Raw genomic sequence first — 23,961 nt, 5'->3', positions numbered from 1 at the left:
TGTTTCTACCCCCAATTGTTATTGTCCATGTGTCCTTTATAATTGCTCCTGTAAACCCTTTTCTCCTATTATCCCCTTCCCTTTCACCTCTGGTTACTGTCAGCCTGTTCTCAATTTCAGTGTCTTTGGTTATATTTTGCTTGTTCGTTCATTTTGTTGATTAGGTTCCAGTTAAAGGTGAGATCATATGTTATTTGTCTTTCACTGCCTGGCTTATTTCACTTAGCATAATGTTCTCCAATTCCATCCATGCTGTTGCAAAGGGTAGGAACTCCTTTCTTTCTGCTGCATAGAATTCCATTGTGTAAATGTACCACAGTTTTTTCATCCATTCATTTACTGATGGGTACTTAGGTTGTTTCCAGCACTTGGCTATTGTAAATTGTGCTGCTGTGAACATTGGGGTGCATAGGTTCTTTTGGATTGATGTTTCAGGGTTCTTAGGATATAATCCTAGCAGTGGAATTGCCAGGCCAAAAGGCAGATTCACTTTTAGTTTTATGAGAAAATTCCATACTGTTTTCCACAGTGGTTGCACCAGTTTGTAATCCTGTCAACAGTGCAATAGGGTTCCCTTTTCTCCACATCATCTCCAACACTTGTTGTTTGTTGATTTGTTTATGATGGCCATTCTCAATGGTGTGAACTGGTATCTCATTGTGGTTTTAATTTGCATCTCTCTGACGACTAGCAATGCTGAGCATCTTTTCATATGTCTTTGGACCTTCTGTGTGTCCTCCTTGGAGAAGTATCTGTTCAAGTCCTTTGCCCATTTTTTTAATTGGGTTGCTTGTCTTTTTAGAGAGAAGTCATGTGAGTTCTTTATATATTTTGGAGATCAAACCCTTGTCTGAGGTATCATTGGCAGATATGTTTTCCTATATGGTTGGTTCTCTTTTCATTTCACTGCTGTTTTCTTTAGCCATGCAGAAGCTTTTTATTTTGATGAGATCCAATTTGTTCGGATCGTTTATGTCCCTTGCTCTAGGGGACATATCAGTGAAAATATGGCTGCATGGAATATCTGAGATTTTCCTGCTTGTGTTCTCCTCTAGGACTTTTATGGTATCATAACTTATATTTAAGTCTTGTATCTACCTTGAATTTATTTTTGTGTATGGTGTAAGTTGGTGCTCGAGTTTTTCATTTTTTGCATGTAACAGTCCAGCTCTCCCAACACCATTTGTTGAAGAGGCTATTTTTGCTCCATTTTATGCTTTCCCTCCCTTTTTGAAATATTAATTGACCATAGATATTGGGTTTATTTCTGGGCTCTCTATTCTGTTTCATTGTTCCATGTGTCTGTTCTTATGCCAGTACCAGGTATTTTGATTATAGTAGCCTTGTAATATAGTTTGATGTCAGGTATTGTGATTCCTCCTACTTTGCTCTTTTTTCTCAAAATTGCAGCAGCTATTCAGGGCCATTTATGGTTCCATATAAATTTTTGAAATGTTTGCTCTATATCTGTGAAATATGCCATTGATAATTTAGTAGGTATTGCATTGAATCTATAAATTGCTTTGGTTTTTTAGAAAAAAAATCTCAGCCTTTCCTCATATGTTTTGCTTAAATATAAATCATTATAAAATACATGTATATAAACAATGAAGATAACTCATTTAGTGTTATTTTGATTTTAGCATTAAGGAAATTATTTCCTGTTTCTCATTTACTTTCTTGGACATAAACTAGTAAATTATTGACTCTCATATATGTTCCAGTAATTGTTTCCTTTTGTGTCAAAAATTTCCAATGCCCAAATTATAATCATTTTATTTGGTTTGTAATTTGTCAGCAAATAAAAATACAGTTTTGTCTATGTTATTATGTTAATTTGGTCCCTTCCAACAAAAAGATGAAATTCTGTTTTTTTAAATATATTTCATTGATTTTGCTATTATAGCTGTCTCAATTTTTCACTCTTTTCCTCCCTCTGACCAGTACCCCCTTCCCTCCAGCAATTTACCTCCTTAGTTCGTAGCCATGGGTCATGCTTCTCCATTTCTTATACTATTCTTAACATACCCATGTCTATTTTGTACCTACCAATTTATACTTCTTAATTCCCGAACCTTTTCCCCAGTTCTTCCTTCCCCATCCCAGCAGATACCCCTCAAAATAATCTCCGTATCTATGATTCTGTTCCTGTTCTGCTTGTTTGCTTAGTTTGTTTTTTACGTTCAATTGTTGATAGTAGTGAACTTGTTGCCATTTTAATGTTCATAGTTTTTTTTTTAAGATTTTATTTATTTATTTTGAGGGAGGGAAAGGGAAGGAGAAAGGGAGAGAAACATCAATGTGTGGTTGCCTCTCACACGTTCCCTACCGGGGACCTGGCCCAAAACCCAGGCATGTGTCCTGATAGGGAATCAAACCAGTGACCCTTTGGTTCACAGCCTGTGCTCAATCCACTGAGTTACACCAGCCAGGGATATCATTCATAGTTTTTATCTTCTTTTTCTTAAATAAGTCTCTTTAACATTTCATGTAATAATGGTTTGATGATGATGATGAACTCTTTTTGATTTTCCTTGCCTGCGAGGCACTTTATTGGCCCTTCCTTTCTAAATGATAGCTTTGCTGGACAGAGTAATCTAGGCTGTAGGCCCTTGCTTTTCATCACTTTGAATATTTCTTGCCAGTCCCTTCTAACCTGCAAAGTTTCTTTTGAGAAATCAGCTGACGGTCTTATGGGAACTCCTTTGTAAGCAACTCTCTGCTTTTTTCTTGTTGCTTTTAAGATTCTCTCTTTATCTTTACCTTTGACATTTTAATTATGATGTGTCTTGGCGTGGTCCTCTTTGGGTCTAACATGTTTGGTACTCTGTGCTACCTGAACTTACATGTCTATTTTCTTCATCAAATTAGGGAAGTTTTATAATTTTTTTCAAATAAGTTTTCAATTTCTTACTCTTCCACTTCTTCTGGAATCCCTATGATTCAGATGTTGGTACATTGGAGATGCCCCAGGTGCTCCTTAGGCTATCCTTATTTTTTGAATTCTTTTTTCTTCTTGTTATTCTGATTGAATGCTTTTTTCTCCCTTATGTTCTAAATTATTGACTTGAATCTTGGCCTCACCCACACCACTATTGGTAACCTGTAGATTTTTCTTCATTTCACTTAATGTAACCTTCATTTCTGCCTAGGTCTTTTTTTATGCTCTTGACATACTAAGTGAGTTCTTTGAGGATCCTGAGAACCAGTGTTTGAACTCTGCATCTGATAGTTTATCTCCATTTCATTTAGTTCTTTTTCTGGGGTTTTGTTCTGTTCTTTCACTTGGTCCATATTTCTTTGTCTCTTCAATTTTGGTAGCCTCCCTGTATTTGTTTCTCTGTATTAGGTAGAGCTGCTTTGACCTTCTGTCTTAGTAGCATGGCCTATTGTAGAAAAGTCACCTGCAAATTGTGTGGAGTGGAGCCTTAGTTAATTGCCAGGGTATGGCAACATGTTTCACTGCTTTGTAGCTCTGTGTCAGGGCAAGGCTTGGGGAGGGGATAATGCCTCTGGTTGACTTCTGGAGGTTTACCCAGGAGGAAGCTGTCTCCCAGCATTCTTCCTGTTTCCAGTCACTTCATTTTCTCCTCATATGACACTGATGACCTTCCAGCCATTGTCTTGATGTTGAATCCTACAGTGGATGGGTCTGTGTAAGTCCTAAGTTCGTGTGGGCCATTTAAGATGAGTCTTCTGAAAATCCAGGAATTTCTTCTGCTGCCCCAACACCCACTGGTTTTACAGTCAGCAATTATGGGGATTTATCTTCTTGGAGCTGGAACACTGGGCTGTGAGGTCTGGCCTGAGGCTGGGATTCCTTGCTCGTGAGGTGTTCCTCCTGATTTTTATCCACCACATGTGAATGTGGGACCACCCTTTCTGATGCTCTGTACCACTCCCAGGCTCTGCACTTCTCTGCCTGTCTCCACAGCTCTACCCCTCCTACCTGTCTGGATGAATGTGGCTTCCTTAAATCCTCAGTTGTCAGACTTCCAAACAGCTTGATTCTTTGACTATTCTAGGTGATATTTGTTTTGTGGTCTAGTTGTATTTTTTTCTGTCATTGTGGTGAAGCTGAAGTGCATTTACCTATGCCTCCATCTTGACTGGAAGTCCCATCTGAAATTCTTTTATGAACACAATTATAGGGTTAATTAGATATGTTTTATTAGAATCATCTGAAAATGACCAAAGGGATGACTCAATTTACAATCCACCACCACCTAACCTTGAACAGAAAACTTTTAAAACTGAATACAGACTTAAAGCAGATTCCTCATATTTTTATCATATGAATATTTTGTTGAGATATAATTAAAATATAATATATATTAGTTTCAGATGTACAACATAGTGACTCAATATCTGTATATATTGTGAAAAGATCACAGTGTCTAGTTAACATCATTTAATTTACTTTTTCCTTTTTGTTCTTGTGATAATGACTTTTAAGCTTATTTTCTCAGCAATGATTAAATATGCAATACACTATTATTATTAACTATATAGTTACCATGCTGTACATTACAGCCCATTATTTATTTATTTTATATCTGGAAGTTTGTACCTTTTGACCCCCATCACCCATTTTGTCCACCCCTCCTAATCCCTTCCCTGGCAACCACCCATTTCTTTTCTGTGTCTAAGAGCTTTTGTTTTTGCTGTTGTTATTGTTTGTTTGTTTATTTTGTTTGTTAGAGTCCACATATAGATGAGATCATAAGCTATTTGCCTTCATCTGACTTATTTCACTTAGCATAATGTTCTCAAGGTCTTGAATAATTTTTTTAGTCATGGTGATAGAAATATCACAGATTAGAGATTTGTTTGGGTTAAAAGTATTGTATTTTTAAAAAATATTTTATTTATTTATTTATTTATTTTAGAGAGGGAAGGGGGGAGAGAGAGAGAGAGAGAGAGAGACATCAATGTGCAGTTGCTGGGGGTTATGGCCTGCAACCCAGGAATGTACCCTGGCTGGGAATCGAACCTGGGACACTTTGGTTCCCAGCCTGCGCTCAATCCACTGAGCTATGCCAGCCAGGGCAAAAGTATTGTATTTTAAAGTACAAAAGGTTCAGGAAAAGTTCCCATTCAAGTAATAGTGTGTTTTGTCATTGTTTTCATTTTTTTCACACTTTTAATTAAATATACTAGGGTGACGTTGGTTAATATATTTGTATAGGTTTCAAGTGTACAATTTTTATAATACATCATATGTATATCTCATTGTGTGTTGACCATCCAAAGTCAAATCTTCTGTCACTGTGTATGTGACTTCCTTTACCCTTTACTACCCCCACACGCCACTTCCCTTTGGAAACCACCATACTGTTGTTTGTGTCCATGAGATTTTGTTCATCTTGTTTGTTCATTTGTTGCTTTCAGTTTTACATCCCACATGAGTGAAATCATATGGTTCCTGAATTTGTCTGACTTATTTCCCTCAGCATGACATTCTCAAGACCCATCCATGCTGTCACAAATGGAAGTGTCCTACAACTCTTTCCCCATCCATCTTCTGCTTTTTTTTTGCCTTACTCCAGACCCCAAAGCAGCTGGGGTATGATATGGCCAGCATGTCCCTAGCTCTTTTGGCCTCTGGGTTCAGGGAAGATTTGGCTGGTAGGAGGCATTGGCAAGAGATAAAAGTGCTAGAGAGTAAAACAAGCAGTGCCACCAACCTTGCCAAGGCCACAGGTCCTGGAGAGCAACCCCTTCAAAAGTCGTAGTTCTTGGCCAATTCTAGACCCCAGGGTGCCTGGAAGATCCCCTGTGGTTCTTGTAAGTCTGTTCACATCTTTGAGTATGTTCTAAACTTGAACTTATTTAATGCCACTTGTATTCTGCCAGGATACCACTCATATACTTCTTCCCTGAACCACCTACACATAGGGAGACCCCTTTGTCTGGGTCTTTGGGTCAGTTAAGGAACCTGATACAAGTCAGTAAACCTCCAGAGACAGTGCTCAGCCCAACTGCTTTCTTTTTTAGAAAAAGTAGTTGATGGCCTTGGCTGATGTGGCTCAGTGGATTGAGTGCCAGCCTGCAAACCAAAGGGTTGTAGGTTTGATTCCCAGTCAGGGCACAAGCTTGGGTTGCAAGCCAGGTCTCTAGTTGAGGGGGGATGCAGGAGAGGCGACCACACATTGATGTTTCCCTCTATTTCTCCTTCCAGTCCTCTCTGTCTAAAATAAATAACTAAAATGTTAAAAAATAAATAAAAGAGTAGTTGAAATCACCTTGACTCTTGAGCACAGTGATGGTTCAACATAGAGTTAGGAGCAGATTGAGAGCAAAATAGGCCTTGCATGAACTTCGGAGGGAGATACAGGAAAACAAAAAGACACAAAAAGGCTGGTGACAGGGGCAAAGGTCAATAACAGAAGGATGTAGTTGGAGGTTCAGCATCTGGGAAGGTTGGTGGATGCTAGTATTCCAAAACTGTGTGCATCTCTGTTCCGACTCAAAAACAAAATAAGTAAAAGAAAACTATTTCCTTCCTCCTCACCCCTATAACATGGCTGCTATTGCCAGAGCTGAGAACAAAAGCTACTGCTAGTATTGTTATAGGTTGAGACATCAGAGGTTGAAGGGCTTTTATGGGTGGGCCTGTGGATCTAATTATTATTTATGAAATAATTTCCATGGATGAATGCATTCTAATTTCCAAGAAACTCATTTATAATAACACTTTTAGAAAATAGACTTTGTAAGCTAGAGAAGCGTATGTACCAGTTATGATTCAGATTTTGAAATGTGGATATCCTCCCAATTTCAAAATGTAGAAGACCTTATATATAATTAATTTCATATTTTCTACAAATATGGTGATGGTTTCAGTGATGTGGGAAAGTGTGTTTTAAGAATGATATGCTGCACCTTCACAGTCTTCAGCCCATCTTTAATTTATTTAATAAAATAGTTAGCTAGAACACTTGTCACAGTTTCCATGGTAACAAGCCGGATAACTTTAGTAAACAGAAAATAAGCAATTTAAGACTGCTCTGTTAGAACTAAAATTAGAAGTGCTTCAGGCCAGGCATCACAATACAAATTGGTTGAACAGAGAGTCTGTGGAGATGCTAGAAATAGCCAGTATGTATTTTGTTAATGAACCAAAATACATATTGATTTTAACATTTAAAATATATCCTGGATCATTTAGAACAGCATTCAGAATTTGCAGATTTTTTACTTAGTAGTTTAAAAATATTTCAACATTTGAGATATAATGCTTATTGTATAAGAAAACATACAGCACAGATTTGTGAGAAGTCAATAAAAACATGAAGATAGAGATCTAACAAGTTTGTAATAGAGTAGAGTAATTTTGCTTTCAGTAATGGGGGCAAAAATCATTTCTTTCAATACTAATGCTTGTAATTTTATTGTCTGGTACTAAAACCATAAAATTACAGTGCTTTGTTAAAAAAAAGTTCATCTATATGCTTTGGCCCCAAAGCAGATTTAATAAGTATAATTAATCTGGGATTTCTGCTCAGTATCACTGTTTACTGGCTATTTCTTTTAAGCAATATATCTTCTCTAAATTTAACTTAAGACTCATTTACTTTTTTTCTCTTTTACTTTTTGGATTTAATATCTCCACCAATCTTCCATAGCCTCCTGGAAAGCAGATATTGAAAGAAGTATATGGAATTAAGAAGAGAAGGAGAATCAAGTACACTATATAGGGGAAAAACATCTTAGCTTGCATAATTCTACAAATTTTAAATTCTATTAAGATACTACTTTATAAAGTAACATTGTCCTAAGAAGTCACTACATTGTGCTTCTAAATATTTTTTTTTAATGCAACACTGGGGGCAAGAAACATGGAAACATAATTCAGCCAACAGTAGCCTAGCAAAGAAGAAATAAAAATGGTCACATCAATTATGCATAAATGAGGAAACTAAAGAAATCTAGAAATAAAAAGTTTAGTCTTGTTAAAATGAACTTTATATTCAAATAAAATTAATGCTTATTAACAAGCTTATTTATAATAACATTATCCAACAATTATTAAATTAGACATGTAATTATACCAATATTATTTAAAATTAGGTTTATTTTCATGCTGTGTCCTGAGTGAAAACATCCTCAAAATGGGAAAGGATCATTAGGAGGAACAGTGATCATTGTAACAAACTGTCTACAAGGTTAGTTTTTAACTGTACCCACAGAACATTCAAACCCTGGGTGATTTGAATAATTACCTCTTTATTGGTAAATTGGTGGTATATGCCTAGCTACATTTTATTTATTATTATTATTATTATTTTTATTTTTTAAATATTTTATTTATTTATTTCTAGAGAAAGGGAAGGGAAGGAGAAAGAGAGGGAGAGAAACGTTTATGTGTGGTTGCCTCTTGCATGCCCCTTACTGGGGATGTGGCCTGCAACTTAGGCATGTGCCCTAGGCTGGGAATAGAACTGGGGACCCTTTGTTTCACAGGCCTGTGCTCAATCCACTGAGCTACTGCAGCCAGGGCTCCTAGTTGCATTTTGAAATAAAATGCCAGGACTCTTCTGTTTGAGCTGCTTTAAAGATGTTTTATTTTAGTCTTTATATTGACAGTGCCTCCTTATGTCCCTCAAAATCAGTTTATTACACACCAAATGTTGGGTCAAGCACTATTCTGTGTTCTCAGATGGTGATGAGAAGGACAGCAGTAAGAAACCAACTCAAGCTCCTGCACTTATGGAACTTATATCCTACTACTAGGGGAGATGTAATTAATGAACACATAAGTATCTACTACATCAAGTAAAATTAAGCACAACAAAGACAGAAAAAGCAAAATAAGGTGATGGATAATAAGTGGTAAGAGAATGCTTCTGTCAAATCACATGTAAGCAAAGACATAAAGGAAGTGATGGAGTGAGCTATGCGATTCTGTGGATAAAGAGTGCATCTGGCAGAAAAACCTGCAAGTGCAAAAGCCTTTAGATACATGCATAACTGTAAGCTCAAGGAACAGCATGGAGGCCAGTGTGACTAGTATGGTGTGGCGGTAGTAGGTAGGATGTAGTTGGACTGTAGGTAAGGTCAAAGGAGAAGTAGGGATCCACACCATGTGTAAGCTTAATGTATGGATTTGGAAATTTCCTCTGAATTTGAACAGAAAGACTTTGGAGGGTTTGCACGGAGTTTGGCATGATCCAACTTAAAACTATCTATGAGACTTCTGTATAAAGAATAGCTTGTAGGGATGGCTGGGATGAAAGCAGGAAGGCCAGTTAGGAAAATATAACAGTAGCACTAACAAGTGATGAGAATGGTTTAAAATAGGATGGTGTCACAGAAGATATTGAGCAGAAGTCTGTTTGAGCTGTTGTGAAGGTAGAGCCTACAGAATTTGTGGATATATTGCAAACTGTGTGAGAGAATGAGAGGGATTGTGACAAGTCCAAATTTGGGTGTTGAGGAACTGGAAGGAATGAAGATACCATTTACGAAAATGGGGAAGACTGTAGGAGGAGGTGGCTTTGGGGGTTGTGTAAATCCAGACTTTGGGGTATGTTAACTTTGAAATTGTTTATTAGATATCCAAGGGAAGATGTCCAGAAGGTAGTTAGATATAGGAGACTACAGTTCAGTTCAGAGATTGGTCCAAGACAAGAGAGTCATTAGGGACTGGATGAGGTCATGTAGGGAACAGAGACAGAGAAGTTTGGGGCTGGAGACCAGAGGCATTGTAACATCAAACAAAAAAGAAGGCGAAGAAGAACTGGTAAAGATTGTGGAGGAACAGGGAAGTGGGAGAAAAAGCCAGTGTGCAGTGCACCGGGGGCGAAGAGGAGGAGTACTGCATATGGAGCGCATGATTGACTGTAAAAATCTAGCCGATAGGCACAGTGGGTACTGAGAAAAGATTATGGAATCACAAGAAACCCCTTCAAGAGATATTTTGCTAGATTAGTGTCCGTGAAACTGTTTGGAATGAATTCAAGAGTAAATGGGAGTAGACATGTACATAATTATGGAAAATTCTTTTAAGGTGTTTTACTGAAAAGGTGTACAGAAACCTGGGGTGATAGTTGAAGATTTGGAGGTGATGAGCTTTTGCACATATAGGTGAGAGATATTGTGGCATATTAATATATAAGTGGAGTAATTTTTTCAAATTATTTTATTCTAAATTTGTATTCCATAAAGTCCTACTAGTAAGTAAGACTCAGTAAAAGTTTAACTTTATTGCAAGATGTGGAAATTTTGTATTTTTTGTTCCTTTGACCAAGTGCAACTCACTCCAGTATTAACTGATTTTCCATGTACACAGTATCTATAGATAGTAGTGTATAATCTATTGTTTGAGAGTATCAGCTCTCAAGCAAACTGTCTGAATCTGAATCTCGATTCTATCCTTTACCTGCTGAATAAACCTCAGGTGATTTACTAAGTCTACATACATTCTAGTTTACCTATCTGTACAATGGGGACAATTTCTATTTTATAGAACTGTTTTGGAATCTAAATGAGTTAATATCTGTACAAAAGTATTGAATGAGATGCTCTCTATCTCAGTCTTCACTGATATGATATTCTAGTATAATATATATGAGATGACTAAAGTGTAAATGACCCCCTTACTCCCCACACAAGCATATTTACATAGGAAATAGCTCTAGAACCTTTACATCAAGGATGTAAAATAGGCTGGAAGTGAAGAGGAGAGTGGTGTGAGTGGATTGGGGAAGGGATTTCCTTGGAGATGACAGGATCATTGTTGTGGGTTTCCTTCCTTCCTGATCTCAGGAGCTGCCACCTTCCAAGGCCAGACCTAGTGAGGAGACTTTAAGGGTCCATTCCAAGACCTTTGAAATGTGCTCCCTGAAGTTGGAAGGATGGTGGTGGGGCATTCTGGGGACAAAAGGGGAGGGAGGATGGCAACAAGGTCTCTAAAGAGCTCTCCAGGTGTCCAGGAGAGACAGCATCAGCTCTGACCATCTGCCAGACCTAGAAAGGGCAAACACGCCAGCCAGGTAAGAGCTTTCCTGCTCAATGGCCTTTCCTCTCTCTCACTTTCCACCTTGAAGGGAGCAGCTAGCAACCACGGTGTGAGGAGAAGGTAAAGGGTAGAAGGCTGAAGCTGGCCCCCCATTGCATTCTGACCTGAGACAGGTTGGGAATTGTAATTTTAGAACTGAGACTCTTTACTATGGGAAGTTACCAGAGCCTTTGTTATCTGAGAGAGACCCATGGAGCAAAACTCAATAATGTGAGCTATTATTTTTCCTATTGTTGGAGGGTTTTCAGAGGGACCGGTTAACTCTTAAATCTGTCTATTCAATTTCCACTCTTGGAACCACAAGCTAAACTGCTTTTTTGTATTTTGGTCACCAAGGGAAGGTTATTCTTCTTTGAGCTGATTGTGTTAGTGAATGCTTGGGAGTTTTTAGTTCATTTCTTTCTAGTAGACCAGGATTGGGATGGCACTTTTCAAAGATTAAAAACTAACATTAGAGACCTGCCCTAGAAGAAAAAAAGTACGGCAATCTTAAGATACAAAGACCTCTTTAAGGAAACAGCATTTTTTCTTTAATTCAAACCAAATATTTAACACATTTCTCAAAACAGTTTCTTTTTGCAATGCAATTTTGATAGACATCTCAGATTCTCTAATCAACAGAGTTAATAAGAAAATCAGTAAACATAAACCTGTTTCAACATGTGCCAACATGGCTATTAAAAAAATAAGTCAGTGTCATTTTCCACCAACACATGTTGGTTATTTTTCTTTCATGTTTGCTAACTCTTCTCCCTCTCTCCCACGCTATACTTCCAAAGAGGCAGTTTTATTGATCTTGAATGAAAAAGCCTATTAGTCTATTCAAACACACAAAGATATTTGAGGAAGGAAACTAATTGCACATTTTTTGTATTAGTAAAGTAACAGAAAACAACCTAAATCCCCATTGTTAGGCATTCACTGTATCAGTGTTTCCAAACCTGAGGAATGTATCTATTTCATTTAAAGAAAAAAAATCCTCAGAAATCCTTTCTGTTGAATTTAATTATTTTTTTAAAGATTTTATTTATTTATTTTTAGAGAGGGAAGGGAGGGAGATAGAGATAGAGAGAGAGAAACATCAATGTGCGGTTGCTGGGGGTCATGGCCTGCAACCCAGGCATGTACCCTGGCTGGGAATCGAACCTGGGACACTTTGGTTCCCAGCCCTCGCTCAATCCACTGAGCTACACCAGCCGGGGAAATTTAATTATTTTTATGATATTCCTCTAAAATGTGGAAATTTGAACTAAGTTTAAATTTCATAGATTTATACTTCTTATAATTTTATAAATAAAAACAAATGTATAAATGATATATAAACAAACATGAAACCAATGAAATTCAAGTAAACAGTAAAAAGAAAAGTTTATTGGAAAAGCAAAGGGGATTGTAAGGTGTCTTGGAAGGGGAAAAGTGCCACTCCTGGATACCTGCAGCCAGGTGGAGGTACAAGTGAGAAGCTAGAAAAATTTGTACTTGACTTTTTTGCATCTAATGTTTCCTTTTCTTTCTTTCCATGCTTTTTCCATCTGTCTCTGCTTTTTCCAGGTCTCCAAGGTAAAATATGAACTTTTACTAAAGTGGAGGATCATGAGATATGTTAATTTTTCATAATGATATAATAGATTAACACTCTTAAGAGAATTTTTTACAGGAGAGTAGTGAAAAACAATTATTCTAAAATGAGCTCTAATGTATTCTTTATTCCAGGGGACCCAATCCCCAGGCCACAAACTAGTAGCTGTCCGTGGCCTATAAGGAACCAGGCTGCAGAGCAGGTGAGTAGCAGGTGATCAATGTATTTACAACTGCTCCCCACTGCTTGCATTACTGCCTGAGCTCCACCTCCTGTCAGATCAGTAGCAGCATTAGATCCTCACAGGAGTGCAGACCTTACCAGGAACTGCACACGTGAGGGATCTAGACTGTGAGTTCCTTGTGAGAATCTAATACCTGATAATCTGAGGTGATGCTGCGGTGGCGATGTTGGGCAGTGGCTGAAATTACAGATTGTCATTAGCAGAAAGGTTTGACTGCATAGAGACCATAATAAATCAATTGCTTGCAGGCTCATAACAAAACTCCATCAGTGAGTGGCAAGTGACGATGAAGCAGCATCTGGTGGCAGTCTATATAGTGGCAAGTGAGTTGACATACTTCAATTGTACAGCTGCATCTGGTGGCAAGATTTAAGTCAGAATCCGACACTTATTTTAGCCTGAGCATGGCTCACCCATTATTTTATTTACCACTTCTGGCCATGCCTCTTTCACACACTGCACACTTGTCTCAGTCATAGTTTCAGTTAGCCCACAAGCTGACCCTAGCCAAAATGAGTGAAAACAAAAGTCACTGGAGTGCTTCTCCGAAACGGGGAAAAACCTGATGATGAGAGGGACGACTCTAAGACTGCCAACAAAAAGAAAGCTGCATTTAAAAGAAAATAGCGAGTCCTACTTAAATTACGGGTTCATTGCAGCAGATGAACCACATTCTCCAAGCCTGCTTTGTGTAACATGTGGTGACTGGCTATCTAATGAAGCCATGAAACATTCAAAACTGCTTCACCACATGGAGACCAAGCACCCTGCATTAAAAGACAAGCCTTTGGAGTTTTTCAAAAGATAAAAAGAGTGAACATAAAGAACAGAAGCAATTACTGAAGGCCACCACTTCATCAAATGTGTCTGCGCTGAGAGCATCATTCTTAATGGCTAACCGCATTGCTAAAGCTGAGAAGCCCTTTACCACTGGTGAGGAGTTGACCCTGCCTGCTGCTAAGGACATTTGTCGTGAACTTTTAGGAGAGGCTGCAGTTCAAAAGGTGGCATGTGTTCCCCTTTGGCCAGCACATAACTAGACAAATTGGTGAAACAGTAGAGGATATCGAGGCACAAGTGTTAGAGAGGATTAATGAGTCACTGTGGTGTATAATCCAGGTTGACAAGTCTACCAATGTTGACAACAAGGCGACAATGCTTGTTTTCATGCTATATACTTTTCAGGAGGCTGTGCATGTGGATATGTTATATGCACTTGTGTTGCCAACCAACACCACAGCTGCAGAGCTATTCAAGTCTTTGAATGATTACATATCAGGAACCTGAATTGGTCATTTTGTGTCAGTGTATGCATGGATGGAGTGGCTGCCATGACTGGACAGCTTTTTGGTTTCACTACTAGGGTCAAAGAAGTTGTTTCTGTCACATACTGTGACATCCATAGAGAACTACTGTCTGGCCAAAAAATGTCACCTGAACTTAACAGTATTGTGTAGGATGTAATTAAAATTATCAACCATATAAAAGTACATGCCCTTAACTCATGTCTGTTCATGCCCAGCTCTGTGAGGAGATGGATGCAGAGCACACACATCTTCCCTATACACAGAAGTGAGATGGCTTTCTAAAGGTAGATGACTGGCCAGAGTTTTTGAGTTATAAGAACCACTCCAGAGATTTGTTTTAGAAAAACAGTCATCACTGGCAGCACATTTCAGTGACACAGAATGGGTCACAGAACTTGCTTACTTGTGTGACATATTCAATCTGCTCATCGAACTCAATCTGTTACTTCAGGGAAGAATGATAACTATGTTCAAATTGGCAGATAAAGTGGCTGCATTCAAAGTCAAACTGGAATTATGAGGGCGATGAGTAAATGTTGGGATTTTTGACATGTTTGAAACATTAGCAGAGATTTTGAAAGAGACTAAGGCAGGGCCTTCTTCCAGCTGGTGTACAATCACCTATCTCAACTTTCAAGAGTTTGAGCACTACTTCCTAGCTACAAAAGATTCCTGAACTGGTAAGGAATAGATCTGCAACCCATTTGTGAATGTCAGGTGAAGCTAGAAGAGGATCCACTGCTTGAGATCACAAATGACAGTGGCCTTAGAAGTATGTTTGAGACAACTTCAAATCTCCATATGTTCTGGGTTAAAGTCAAGAAAGAATATCCTGCAATTGGCACAAAAGCACTGAAAAGCCTACTTCCATTTCCAACCTCCTATCTTTGTGAAGCAGGGTTTTCTATAGTGACAGCAACCAAAACAAGATTACGAAGTACACTGGACATAAGCAACACACTTCGGGTGTCACCATCTCCTATCACCCCAGATGGGATTGTCTAGCTGCAGGAAAACAAACTCAGGGCTCCCACTGATTCTGCATTATGGTGAGTTGTATAATTATTTCACTATATATTACAATGTCATAGTAATAGAAATAAAATGTGCAATAAATATAATGCATTCAAATCATCCTGAAACCATTCCCCCTGTGGTGGTCCATAGAAAAATTGTTTTCCACAAAACCAGTCCCTAGTATCAAAAAGTTTAGGGGCCACTGCTCTATTCAAAACAATATCTTGTGTGGATACGACCTTCCAGATATCCCTCAGTTCACTCCTTGTAAGTAATTGCTGATACCGGTAACACTGTTGAGCTAGTTGTGATCTAAACAACAGGAGCGGTCCATGATGGAGCCCTTGAACAGGACTAGCATAAATTTCTGTGATAATAACAGAAATAAAAATTCTGTTTACCCAACATTTGTTTCACTCTTTGATTATTTTTAAAGAGATATTAATCTCCTTATAAGAGCAGTGTCTATTGTAGGGGGAACAGTGGACAATCAAATACCATTTTCAACTGTGGTAGGTGGTAGCCTGCAGTCTTAAAAAGATGGACTTCTGAGTTAAAGAGATACCTGGGTACTAAACTTGAAAAGTTATTTAATTTCTCTGTGTTCTGGCTTCTTTCTCTGTAGATTCAGGGTAACAGTATCTATCCTTTAAAGTCTGAGCAGTAAGTGAGATAATACATTTAGAGTACAGTGCCTAGCACATAGTTGACACTTCACAAATGGTAGCTAATGGGAACAGAACACTTGAATACAATGTGATAGGTATAGAAACTGGATATGCCTAGCGTGTTACTCTTGTAAGAAGCCAAGAGATACTGGGCCTAAGATTTTAAGGCTGAATAAGAGTAAAATTGGAAGGAAGTTCCATGGAGGAGAAATATGTACAGTTCAAACCAATTTCACTCTAACAACTGATTATTCTGAAACCACTGTATGCCAAGCACTGTTCTAAGGACTGGGGCTGAGCAGTAAACAAAATGATGGATATTATTGTCGCTGTATAGTTTATAATCTAGTGGAATTGGAGTAGAAAGAAATAATGAAGTAAAATATATAGTAGATTAAATGGTGAAAGCTATTTAAAAGTTTGGGTGGACAAAGGGGAGCTATTGGAATGATTGAGAAAGGGAATTGATTGGCTCTGGTAGCTCTAAAGAAATGGGTACATGAAACAGTTTATGTTAATTTATTAAGTAACTCAGTTGCAATAGACTAATAATATACTAGAATGTATAGTAGAGCTGGGAAGTGATAGACAAGACTTGAGCAGTAGGATGTCATGTCTTGATGGTTTTTCATGCTGTGGGAACTCAGTCTTTTGGTATTGGGGATACAGTGAATTGTTTTAAGTGTGACAGCATCTTCAGAAATATTTTAGTGTACAAACAGGATATATGCAGTTTTAGGTATTAATGACGTCCTAAAGAAAAGAAGTAAATTCAAAAGATATAGGAACTATTTATGGTATTTAATTGAAAAAAACAGAAGCCACATTTAGAAAAAACTGCTTATTAACTCTTATACAGTATCATATCAATGAGAATAAATGGAGTAGCATTCCACTGAGTACATGTAGTTTCTTTGGCTTTGTGGATTGGGTTAAACTTGACTGCTTGTGGGAGACAAGTATCCTAACATCTATTTCTATGATTTCATCAGTCATCTGCTTGAGCCTGAAGGACTCCAGTCGAAGCATATAGGAGAAACTCATGTGAATTAACAAAAAACATTTTATACAGGAATACAGGAACATTATTAACAAGAGGGCCAAGCTGTGCATCTGATAATACATTAGGTCTAAAAAATAACCTTTACACAATAATCCAACATATGTAAATTTAACATAACAATCAGCAATATAATTTAGTCATGACAATTGTGAACATATTTAGAGAGCTGAGGTAGTTGTTGGAATATCATGTGATTACAAGTACCCTTTTGAAATTCTAGGATATATACATATATACATTTATATACACACACACATATATATATATTCCATTTATGTAAAAAATTAAGTACTAGCCTAATTTACACAAATCTGGTTGTCATCCTCTTGTTCCAAATGGTAGTATGAGCACTGTCTGAGATGTTAACAGCATGAGTGACTTATTTTTAATTTCTTCTAGTTAAAAATGATTTTATACATTTAGAAAACAATGAGGCAGTACAGTGAGTAGTGCCTTTGTGTAGCTGGACAGACCTGGCTCTGCTATTATTTGCTGAGTGACCTTGGGTAGAACACTCAATATCCCTTAGACTCAGATTCCTCATCTGTAAAATGAAGAGAAAATACCACCTGATAGTTATTGAGAGAGCAGAATTAGGTAATGCATGTACAGTATTTAGCATGGAGCCTGGAGTACAGAAAGTGAGCAATATGTGAATTTTATTATTATTAAATGAGGTAGGAAAATCAATTTCTCAAGTTAAAATGGTGGTTAAATTCTGTTCAAATGTTTGATGATGAAATTGAGTCATTCAGCTCTCAAGGAACTTCAGAGATCAAATCAGCTTATCTCCTTGCTTTTAGATGAGAACTTTCATCAAATAGTGATTTGAACAGGATGAGGAAGTAGTAGAGGGAATTTCCTTTTATCATCTAGTGTCTTAAAATGTGTCTTATTTACTTTTCAGTGATAAGGCCCTTGGTTTATTTCCTGTAGTTCTCCTATCCCTGTGAACTTTCTTAATGCCTTTAAAAAGTATACTGTATACTAGGTAACTTTTATGATAGCAGAACTCAGCTTTTTCTGGCAAGCTCCATAGTTAGTAGAATTTGTCATATGGTAAAAATATGTATGAAATAATATTTATTTCTGGATTTATCTTTAATAAGCAATTTTAAAATTTTTATCTTTTGTAAGCAATGGCCTGAGAACTATAACTCTTTCCATGTCTTTCTCTCAATCTCACACATTTCTGCAGCCCTCCTGCCACTGTCCTCTTGCCCAGCCTTCCCAACCCCCACTTTTTTAAAATCCATTCAGTTCTACACTGCCTCAAGACCATTTCCTACCTCCCCTGTTTTTAAATTTTTATCATCTCTGGGCTTTCTAAGAATAAAGGTACTCTATTTTGCTCCCTTGATTCCTATATAATTTATTTTCTACTACTATTAACAACATAATTAAATCAGAGCTACTATTTTCTAAATATTTTCTATGTGTCACATTTCTCATGAAAACAATTATCTGAGAGAGGTTTTTCACTAAATAGTAGAACAGCATTCAGACTCAGACCTTTCCAGCTTTTCTCTGCCTCCGACATCAGGATTTCCAAAAAACGGTGAGATATAATAGATGTTACTGGAAAAGGCTTCCTCTAATTAACCCATTTTGGGAAATGTCCTCCTCTAGGAGATGCTCAGTGCACATTATTGTATTAGAGGTTTTGAGAAATTCTGCAAAAACAAGTATATTTACTTAGTTTAATTCAGCAGTTTCCAAATTTATTTGACTCTGAAGTCCTATTTTAGAGAAATTTGCAATAACATCTAGCTCCTTGGAATGTCATTGGAAAACACTGAATTGTGTTATGCTCCCTCCCTGTCTGAAAGACACACTGCTGAGGGGGAAGAAAGTAAATACCGTAGGTCACCTTGATGCTTTTTGGAGGGCAAGGAACTATAAGGAACAAAAGGCTGGGGCAGGGTGGGGAGTGAGTGGCAAAGGCCAGTGTTACCTGCTCAATATATTTTTCTTGGTATGGGTCCTAATGTGAGCTCCCAGAAACCCAACTAAAGCATTATTATCATATTTGATCATATATCTTGCAGTAATTATTTCCTTATAATCTAAGGAAATAATTACTTATATATCACTAAATAAGATATAATAGAGCATTTCACATCCTAGGTCCAGTTTATGTTATTTAACAGAGATCAGGTTTCAGAACATAAAATACCTAATTCAATAATCCACTTCTATGTATACCACTCAGTTGCATGAGTTAACTCTGACATCTGTAAGGAAATATTTTCACTGTTTCCTCAGGAGTCTTTCCTCTTCATTTTCAAAACCCATGCACATATAAACTTATAATTATTTGTCATCTCTCACTCTTTTCCATTGGCATATTCACTGTTGACATTTACGCTCAGGTATTAGGTTTTCTTTAAATTATATTTATAAACTCGATATTGGAAAAAGCAAATTCAGCTACCTTTTATACTTGATAAACAACTAATAAATTATTTGGAGTTTGAAATTAGAAATAAAAATTCTTACACTTTGTGTGCCTCATATATCAAATTATCTCAATATGTACTATTATAGTTACTGGCTACCCAGCCCTGATTTCCATTTAATTTTGGTGATTTTTGGTTTGAACTAGTGTATTGGAATATATGAGTGTTAGAACAAGATGAAGCTAATTTATGATCCTATACTCAATATCCAGGCAAGCCAAGTTTACTTTTGTAATCAGAAACTTTGGGGACACCCTTGTGACAGTTTTTAATACATTGTGGGTTTTACACATTTGGTAAATATTTGGTTATTTGGTTCAACAGCTTTTTCATGAGACATAATCATGTTACCACACCTCAAATGTTCTAAAACTAGACCACTCCACTAAATTGCCATTCATTCAGAAAAATTGCATTAACACCGAATGTACTGAACTGACTTAGAATAAGAGTGAATCTGCATATCACCATAGTTGTACACATTACTATCAAGGTCAGACACAATTAGAATCCTGAGGCCAGTCACCATTGTTTGATGTCATTGATAAGTGAGGCTGTACATGACCATATGTGTGGTTTGCTTTATTCATGGTGTATTCATGATTACTGAAAGGAATTATACAGTGTTTTCTCCCACTATGCAACTTTGGACCAGAACCAAAATTATGAATAATATGAGCTAATTGCATATCTTAGAATGAGTAAAATATATTTTAAATCAACAAAATTTAACATAAATGTGTTAGGTACCTCTGCTGTTACAAGATACTGCACCTAAAATTATAGGGCTTACAATCCAAAATAAAGTAGGCACCTTTCATCAAAAAAAAAAAAAAAAAATCTACTCATAACAGTGTGCTGGAGTGCCTGAGAAGAGAACAAGTCTTTCTGCTCAGGAATGTACAAGGTTTCATGGGGAAGCATCATTTAAGCTGGATCCTAAGTGATTGTGACAGAGGGAAAGTGGGAGTGGAGCCATGGCAGGTTGGGGGGAAGGCACGAGCAATGAAGACACCTGGTAACTCTAGGACAGAGTGTGTGATGCGTGGCCCCTTCTGGGACAACTAATATAATTATCCTCATGCCCAGTATTTCTGATTTTTATAACAGCAACAATAACAAATAGCAAACTTTTATTAAACAAGTGCTATGTGCCAGTTACCATGCTGCATTCTTTACATGCTTTATCATATTTAATCCTCATAAGAACCTTAATCATGACAAAAAATAAATGTTCTTATTTCATAGAAGAGATTCCTGAGACATGGAAAGGACAATTGTCTTCCACCAGGTAACACAGCTAGTCTGTAGGGTAGTCAGGATTCCAGTGGAAATGGTCTAACATATGCCATGGTTTTCACACAACGTAATGACGCTTTTATTTCTACTCGCTTACAGGTGATACGAATGACCTCCATCACACAGAGCTTTATATTCTTCCAGGGTTCAAGTTTAGTACATACCTTCGGAATTCCTAGTGATACCCTCTACTTCATTCAACACAAAAAAACACATTTTAAAACAACAACAACAACAACAACATTGAAAGAGTATGAAGCCTCTTCTGAGAATCCTCTACAACAAGTACAAACCTTGATGGGGTTAAAATCAGGTTCTCTATAGGCCTGTGTGGGACAAAAGCTATAGAAGCAGAAAAACAAAATTAAAGGTATTTCTGTAGGTAACTTAGCTCTCCCTTCTTCTCACAAATTTTTTTATCTTGTTTGACTGTTACAACTTGGGATTTTCATTTTTATTTTTAAACACCTAGATTAACTTTTTGAGTAGTAGAAGGAGCAGATAAGATGTCCTAGAAACGAGTGATGACAGGGCTTTTTCTTCCCCATTGACACTGTCAGTGGGGAACACCCTCTCCCAGGCTTTGACATTAGGCTCTGGAGCATGTGGCTACCACAGATGTTCCCTGCTCACAAAAGCTGCTTAAGACCCGAGTCTGCAGCAGATGCCTGATGGAGGGGTTGCTTTGCAATGTCTCATCATGCCCTGGATATATTTTTCAAAATGAGTTGCACAGCAAGAGAGGGATATGTTTTATTTCAAATTCACCCCAAACACATTTATTGTTGCTTTTGTGTTTGACCCAGGACTTAGGACCTAGCCTAGTGATTTTTCAAGCAACAGCATAGTGACTACTATGGTCTAGCTGAATGCTGAGACCACAGGCAAAAGTGTGGGATGAGGATGATTTAACGTGTGCACACAGAAACATATGTGTATATGAGGGGCAGCATGTACTTTCTGTGTCCAGGAGACACTGTGTACTGGTTAAGCACAAGGACTCAGAATCAGGTTGTCAGAGGTTAATTCCTGGACCTGCCACTTTCCAGTGCTTGATCTCAAAATAAGTTCCTTAACTGTTCTGTGACTTTATTTTCCCATCTTTAGAATAGGGATGGTGATGTTACCCACTTCACATTGTGAGGATTCAATGATGCCATAATATCTGCAAAAAGCTTAAAATATTACCTTGCATGTTGAAAAGAATAGTAATTACTATTATCACTAAGGAATTGCCAAAGAATAATTTTGAGTTCTGTAGCCAGTAAGTCATTGGCAGGAAGATAAAACCAAATATTATTTAAGTTTAAGGAAAAAGGGCAAAATGTACTTATACTTTACCTAGTTTTCTTGAGAACATCTAACTTTCCACCCACACTCTATATTTGTGGTCCTACTGGCCTCTGACTATACAATTGCCTTCTTGGGACTTGCCTTTAGTTCTGAACTTCTCCTGGGTCTGATCCCTTATGAAAACTTACTAGTCCAAATATTTGTCTAAATATCTTTCCTGAATACCTGTTGACAGAGATACAGGGAGTTAATTTTCAGATGAGTAAATAAATATTGGCCTTGGTATTTGAAAAAAGTTGGCAGATACATTCTATGTTTGTTTGCTTTTACCTATGACTACGTGATAAAATATGTTGGATATAAAAGCTGGAGTTGATCTTATCTTAAGTGTTCAGCTTGTCTAGACTGGAACCTCCAACTATATACCAATGACTCTTTTTGCTTGGTGACTTTGAGGCTAATCAGTGATGTTACTACTCTGAGTTAATCCAAGGCCACTGATAGGAGGTTTCCAGAGACAAAGTCCTATACCAGGAAAGTTTCTCTAAATATTTTATGGCATAATGCCTAATTATGCCATAAGAAACTTATGACACATCAAGGGGAGAGACATTTTAATGTCAATGGGATCTTTTTATCACTCCACAAATAATAATAAAAAGAGCTGAAAAAGTATTAGATTGAACACATTGGTGAGATTTGAAACAGACATTATAAAACCACAGGCAAGATTTATCTATCATGTATATATTTCAGAAGAAAGATATTAGGAGTTTTAAGATGAAAACAATTAATTTCCTAGATTTTTCCCCTTGTAAATTTATTGGGACAAAGAAAACAGGCATTTGATAGGATTAACTCTAACAACAACAAGAAAAGAGCCAATGTTTGGTTATCTACTAACATCACTGGAAAGTCCAAAGTAAAAAGGCCCTGTGTTGGGAACTGCCCTTCCTGGTTTCAGAAGTTGTAACCTCCCCACATGACTAAGCTGAGTGAGCGACCTTGTTACCATAAGCCATTGAGGAGACAAAGCTTACCTCCCTGGCAGGAGCGCTGCTTCTGCTCCTTTTACTTCATCCATAACTGGCCCCCAATACTTGGTTGGTTAGTCAATGATGGGTAAGATTCCCTAAAAGGGGGAACAATCTAAGACAGGCACGATCACATGGGAGGTCCCCAAGGAATGACTTGGGGGGCTACAGCAAAAGGGGGTGATAGACCCTTGCCCCTGGGCTTTGACAATGCCTGAGTCCTCATTCTGCCTGTGAGAAGTCTCCTAATCTCTTGGCTGTCTTACCGCCCTGCCTGACTTAAGCCTGAAACAATGACAGAGGGTGGTGTAGCCCTGTGCTGAAAAGGGTTCCCCAGGCAATAAGGCCTAAGAAAGAATATGTAAAACCCTGTGAAACCTGCTTTGTTTAGAATGCTCTCAATTAAATAATAAGTGTCCAAGCAAGAAGTAAGTTTGTTCCTCAAAGTTTTACAGCTCTTTAGCTATCTGACTCTGACTCAAAATAGGCCCTCAGAGCTCTTTGTTATCTATTGTTTGATCCTTACTGCCTGACAATGATTAATGACCTTTACCTGTATTCTTGTGCAAATAAACCCAATAAAAGCCCATTGAGGAACAATCTCTTAGTCCTTCTCCTTTGAGAGATCAGTCACCTTTCCTCCCCAAGCAGATCATACCTTGGTAGACTTATTTTCATCCGTGGTAGCCAGGGGAGGGGGTGCCTGAAGGTGGAGCACCCCCACAGCCCTGTACAAAAATTTTTGACTGATAAGAACAGAGTAAATTGGTTTCACTGATATTCTTTAAATGCTTCTAATTCCAAGAACTTCACCTGAGAAGCATTCAGTATTTTGAATTGTCTCCCTGTGGATTTTATGGAAAGCTTCCCAGAGAGATAACATCAAATTGCATCTTAATTGGAGAATGCATAAATATTTCCAAAATCATTTCAGAAGCCAAGGTAGTGTAGAATCCTTGGCAATACATATAGACA

General features: G+C 37.6%; 1 protein-coding gene across 1 annotated transcript in view; it reads right to left on the bottom strand.

The window, feature by feature from the left end:
• Positions 1–23,961, bottom strand: part of KCNH7 (potassium voltage-gated channel subfamily H member 7) — a 480,501-nt gene that overhangs the window by 165,013 nt on the left and 291,527 nt on the right.

The sequence above is a fragment of the Phyllostomus discolor genome, chromosome 4 (genome assembly GCF_004126475.2).
Source record: "Phyllostomus discolor isolate MPI-MPIP mPhyDis1 chromosome 4, mPhyDis1.pri.v3, whole genome shotgun sequence".
Lineage (NCBI taxonomy): Eukaryota > Metazoa > Chordata > Mammalia > Chiroptera > Phyllostomidae > Phyllostomus > Phyllostomus discolor.
Note: the sequence above shows the minus strand (reverse complement) of the source record. Positions and strands in the feature narration are given on the sequence as shown.